We start from the raw sequence: 6,102 nt of genomic DNA, 5'->3' as shown, positions 1-6,102 counted from the left end.
TTGTGAACACTGCAACAGAAAAACACAAAAAAAAGCCATGAGAAACCTTTGGATAGACAAATTGCAACCAGTGCTTAGGTATAAAATGCAGCACATCGTTAGCTAAAAATGCAGCACATGCTGATTTCTGAATTCTGATGACACAAAAACCAATCAAAGATATTATTCTTGCGAAAAAAGATATCCCAAAAAAAAATGAACACAGACATGTTTACTGTTCTCTAGACTGGTTAACTAGGCCAAAAATGCAAGTCAAACTGGAAATACTCTACACTTTTTAATACTCTGCTCACAGTGTTGCAACCATTTAATCTCCTATAGACACATAACCAGACATAGGACAGCACAAACTAACCAAGATGAAAAGAAAAGCACAAACATTCATAGGCCAGACAAAAATTGCAACCAGTACTTAACTCTAATTGCAACAAAAAGTTGGCTAAAAAAAGATGCAAAACTAGCTGATAACACAAAAGCCTTCAGAGAAACGAATTGCAACCATTGCTAACTGCAAAATGCAACACATCATGGACTAAAATTGCAAAAAGGTTTAAAAACACTAGCTGATAATTATTACTGCATGGATGGCATTCCCACCCTCAATGTATCATACTGCATTGTAAAAAAAATCTGAAAAAAAAGTGCATCAAGAGGCAAACCCGTCTGCCTAGTTGCAACCCCCCTGCCTGCGCCCCGTTGGCTAAATTGCATCGTTAGCTAACAAATTGCAAAGGTGGGCGAAGAGCAATTACAAAAATGTACGACCCCCATCGCATAATCCATCAATAAACCGCAACACAAAAAACTCCCCATGCGCGCGGCATCACTGGGGCCCATCCCCCCTCCCCTCCCTCCCCCTATATGCACCAGTGAAACTCTAGGATGTAGCGCGAAGATGAAATTACGCGAGATTTGTGTGATTTTTGGGTTTGGAATGTGCAACGAAAATGTGGGGGCGCAGCAAATACGGAGGAGGAGGGGGAGATATAGAGGGGTAGGATGGTGTTCAAATCACTTACCACGCCGGCGACGGAGGGCGCGGCGCGCGGAATCCTGTGTCTCGATGCAGTACATGTGATTGTGAGCCCAAATGTGGCTGAGAGTCGAGGTGAGGGGGGCATTGGAGCAATGGAAGGCGAATTAATTTTAAGCGCATGTGTGGTGGAGGATCGGGGTGAGGAGGGATGGGAGCGCAAGACTTACCACGCCAGCGAAGCCTCGGCGAGCGCGGACTGGAGAATGAAGCAAAATGCGGCGAGGGGCAACGCGCGGAATCCCCCCTCGCGGCAACGCTTCCTCCACCCCCTGCTTGCCCCGAGGACACGGAGTTGATTAACAAATCGATACCAAATTTCCGTAAATTGGTATATATCTTCGGTGGACTTATGCTGCAAACTAGACGAAGGAGGTGGATAAGATCTTCGGGTGATAGTACTTGGCCTGCGCAAGAACAGATGACCAGAGTTTCGTCGAGTCATGCTGCAGCACCTCAAGCACCAACTTGTGTTAACTGGGATGACGACATGGATGACTTCATGCCCCCCAAACCATGGCCTCCAACACATGATGTTCCTTCCCCTTTACATGAACCTAGAACCAGAAAAGAGACAAAGGGAAAGGCAAGAGGTTCGTCAAGTCATGTTGCACCACCTGCAGCACAAACTTTGTGTTAACTGGGATGACGACATGGATGACTTCATACCCCCCAAACCATGGCCTCCAACACATGATGTTCCTCCCCCTGTACATGAATGTAGATCCAGAAAAGAGAGAAAGGGAAAGACAAGAGATTCGTCAAGCCATACTACACCACATGCAACACCACCATCTGTCAACTGGTATGACGACCTAGATGATTTCATGTCATAATCTATAACATATGATGTTCATCAGTTTAAGATGTATTCGCATTTAATATTGTTAATGTTGTATTATGCTTGTATGTATGTCTCGTACCTAACTTGCATTCACTGAACATGTACATAATGTCGAGTTTGAATCGTACTTAGTCGTAATGGAGCATCGAAGCATAAACATACCATCTATCATATGTAATGGAAAATACGAGAGTGATCAGAGGCGAACATTGAAGTGTACAAATAAGCGGTCCACAGCTATCTCATTACAAATAAACATCAGAGATACAAACATCGGATATATCTAACCACCGCTAGGGCGTCGGACCCTCTTAGCTCTTTGCTGGGCACGGACATGGCCCTCGGAGTAGGTGTGACGATCCGGAGACCTCACCGGTCGCTCATGAGGCAAAGAGGGCTGCTGTGTCTGCTGCTGAGAGATCCCAAGTGGTGCTCCTCCTAGCTGTGAATACCCCAAGACATCGGGGTCACCGTGCGCGCCAGGTGAGTCTGGAGTCAAGCTGTCGAGTTCGTCTAAGGTGACGCCCTCGTTATCTGGAACGAAGGTACTCGAAACAAACCCTGCGTAACATATAAACGTAAACCAACATATGTTGCGTGGTAAATTAGTGAGTGTATTAAGAGAGTGTTTTGTACCAGGTCAAAAGGAGGAAGAAGATCCGGCGCCCGCATCGGGGTAGAATCCTACGCATAAAATATACATAAGTTAAATGTACTTACCTGCAGATCACAAGTTCGCAATCCGGCAGGGTTTCGCCGCTTCCCTTATCCTCACCCCTCTCTTTTTTTCTGGATTTTTGGTGGCATTTTTGGGCTCAAATGAGGATGGAATGGGGGTCAAGGGCTTGGGGGGTAGAGCCGGTCGCCCGAGTGGGGGCGACAGGCCCCCCGTGTCGCTCGTGGGTGGCCCCCCTGTCGCCCGGGGGGGCGACAGCCCCCTTGCCCACGCGCCCCCGGCCAGGGACCTCTTTGCAAATTAGAAGAAAAAAATTACGTTAAGGTCCTGTCGCTCCTGGGGCGGGCGATCGGGATATATTTTCGAAATTTTTCGAAACGGACATATATTTTTGAAATTTTGATTTTTTTAAATATAAAAAAGAAAAAACCGCCAGGCCTCCCGTGGCTAGTGGGCCGGCTCAGCGCCCCCGGCCCACACACGGCCAGGCTCGGCCAGCAGGCCGACAGCACCTGCAGGCCAATCGGAGGCCAAGGGCCTGCTGCAGGAACGACCAGGCCAGAAGCAAGCGCACGGGCTGGACTGCAATCTGGTTTGATTGGTTAGCTAACTAATTTCCATCGGTGCTATTATGTTTAATCTTGAGTGGCTACCCATCATCGAGTAATTTCTTTGTTCATAATCAATCACTTTTTAGCCCAGTAGCATAATGACACGTCATAGGTAAAGATAAGAGAAAAACTGAGTGATATGGATACTATTTTCAACCAAAAAAGTAATAAACATCCACTAAAATAAATTGAGTGATAGCAACTGCAAATATCACCCAGAATGTCCGATTTGCTCTGCTATTCAGATCCAACGAAGAAAATAGAGACATCTCTTCTCCCGTGTCTCTACCTCTTGCGCCAGCTAAATAAATTAGATAAGGTACATGATGTAGTGGTGAAGGATGAAAATAAAATCACACGGGAATGCACCCTATGTCTAATCTGAGACCATGGGACAGGAGACGATGAAGATGAAAAGGGAAGCAAGAGTCAAACAGGATGCAAACTGAATAAAGAGAGAACATAGAATAGTGACAATACTCAAAGACTGAAATACAAAATGAATATCTGAATTGGCCAATGTTTTTGCAGTGCTCTAAAGTACATTCTCCCATCTGTGTTTCCAGAGCAAGCTTTGTGTTATGTACAACATTCTAGTTTCCCTAATGTAAATATATGAAAAACAACACTAAATGAAATAGAAAAAATTGAATGATAAGAGATAATAAAAAAATAAATTTATTTCAAAACCTACAAATCAAAATCAGGTTGGCAGAAATTTTGTAAACCTGCAAATTTTGAATTAATGAAGAATGAATTCATAAAACTGAGTAGGAAAGAACAAGAGGCTGAATAGCTAATGACCGAACAAGTAACAGAGCATAACATACAAGAACAGATCAAGTCTTTAATTGAGAAATGACCGCAGAATCAAAATAAAATCAAGCGACGAACACAACTGAAAAATGAAAAGGGCGAGACGAGTGATTAAGATGCTTCGGGAGGTAAACCTGCCGGACACGTGGATCCGCCATGAATCACACGGGATGACAGGCTGCCCTCGCGGGCATCGACCAACGCTGTCCTCTCTCGTCTCTTTTGCCACTGGTCGTCGGGAAAGTGGTGGCATCTTCGTCAAAGATAAAACAGTTGCATGTCCGCCCACCAAATCTATTAGAAATGCAAAGAAACGAGTGAGCTAATGGGCCGGTGAAATGAACGGGCCAAATTACAAAACAAATATCAGTCTGATAGGAGAAAAACGCCAAGTGCTTTACGAATCTTGACAAAATCTGAGCCGTAGGAATCTGAGTGATAACCGCATCGATAATGACCCGATAGACACATAAAAATTCCGTTAATCTTTGCATGCATTCATTCTTTGGTCAATCATTTGTGTAGTTAATTAGCTTTTGTTCGTGCTAATGACTATAAAGTAATTTGCATGCTTAATCAAACGCTTGATCTTGCTAATTGCTTTTAGATCTTGGCATGCACCTTTGCATGCTTAGCTAAGAGTACTCTTTTATAGTGATTAGTTATAATCTTTTTAGTGAGACTCTTGCTCAGCTTTTTGGATAAGCTTTGCTTCCGCTTCATTGCGACCTTTGCTAATCTATGTGGAATCATTGCATGCGCGGTGAAGACAACTCTTTTGCAAATCTTTTCAGAAAAGATATTCGGCACTTTAGTAAATCATTGCTTCCGCTTTGTGCTATGCCTTACTTGATTATATTGTGTTTCGGTTGCTTCCTTATTGTGTTGAGCTTTTTCTAACCATTCATAGGATGAGCTCGTCACGAGTTAACTAGAAGAGAGGCGTGTCAGATTGAATTTGCGACATAGATTGTTCTCATCGAGGAGAATTTTTAAGGGCTCTCATTCACTTCGCCTCTCTGGTCGCCCCTCCCGGTCCTACAGCATTCATGTGTGATCAAGTGCTATGTCTCTGGGGCGGCGTATGAAGCAGGCCAACGCTGTTGGTACTTTATAGTTCAAGGTTGCAAATTAAAATAGCATTGTGGGCACTCTTAAAATTGAATACTAGGAGTTGCCTCGCGTAATCCAATATCAAGGAATGGTCCCGGCAGAAAAGGTGGTGCACGAGTACCTTGATTTGCAGACCTCATGGAGGCACGGAAGGCTCCGGGAGAAAATTAAAGGTTGCGTTGAGGTAAAGATGTTGATGGTGCTGAGCACTTGTTGCTCACCAAGATCCAGTGCAAGGCTATAAAAAAGAAGGACGATGAGCATCTGTTGCTCACCCGAGCACAACTAAGGTCTTTGTGTTCGGCATTTCGAAGCTCAATTTCGAGAGATAAAGGAAAGAGGGTAATATCGATTCTTTTTTCTTTCTTCATTACTGATCTTGAATTCAAAGTCATCGTTTCATGCGCATACAAGCTAATATAGAAACGGTACGCCGGTGGCTAAGTTGCGCGCGAGGAGATAAACAAAAGAGGAGCAGTCTTGGATGTTGAAACAAAGAGCAATATCGTTTCTTTTTCTTTCTCAAAAACAGTTATTATTGTCATATTTCCTCTGTTCAAAACTGATATTGAATTCAAGGTCATCTGCGTGCGACAGAATTAGAAAGGGTGCCAGCCCAGCTAGTTGCACTTGCACCTTCAACTTGTTGTCAATCTTCACGTGTACCCTTTGCATCATTTATTCCTACCCCTCATTATTGTGCATGATTGATGTGCAGGATAGATTTGGTCATGCGTACGTAGCTTCGTTTTATGCATCGTTGCACATTTGCAGATGTAAGACACATAACCAATAAATCATGCGCCACATCTGACGACGATGCAACCCAAACACAATGAATAAAGAACTAATTACCGCCCGTCGGCTTCCACTACTATGGCGGCCGATCGATGGAAAATCTCAAAAAAATAGTGGCTGATGGAACACATTGTGAATGTGATCGCACTAGCACGACACGACGACCGTGATCTTCCATCTTTAGGTAAAGTAAACATATATAAAAATACAG

This window comes from Panicum virgatum, chromosome 7K (genome assembly GCF_016808335.1).
Source record: "Panicum virgatum strain AP13 chromosome 7K, P.virgatum_v5, whole genome shotgun sequence".
NCBI lineage: Eukaryota > Viridiplantae > Streptophyta > Magnoliopsida > Poales > Poaceae > Panicum > Panicum virgatum.
Note: the sequence above shows the minus strand (reverse complement) of the source record.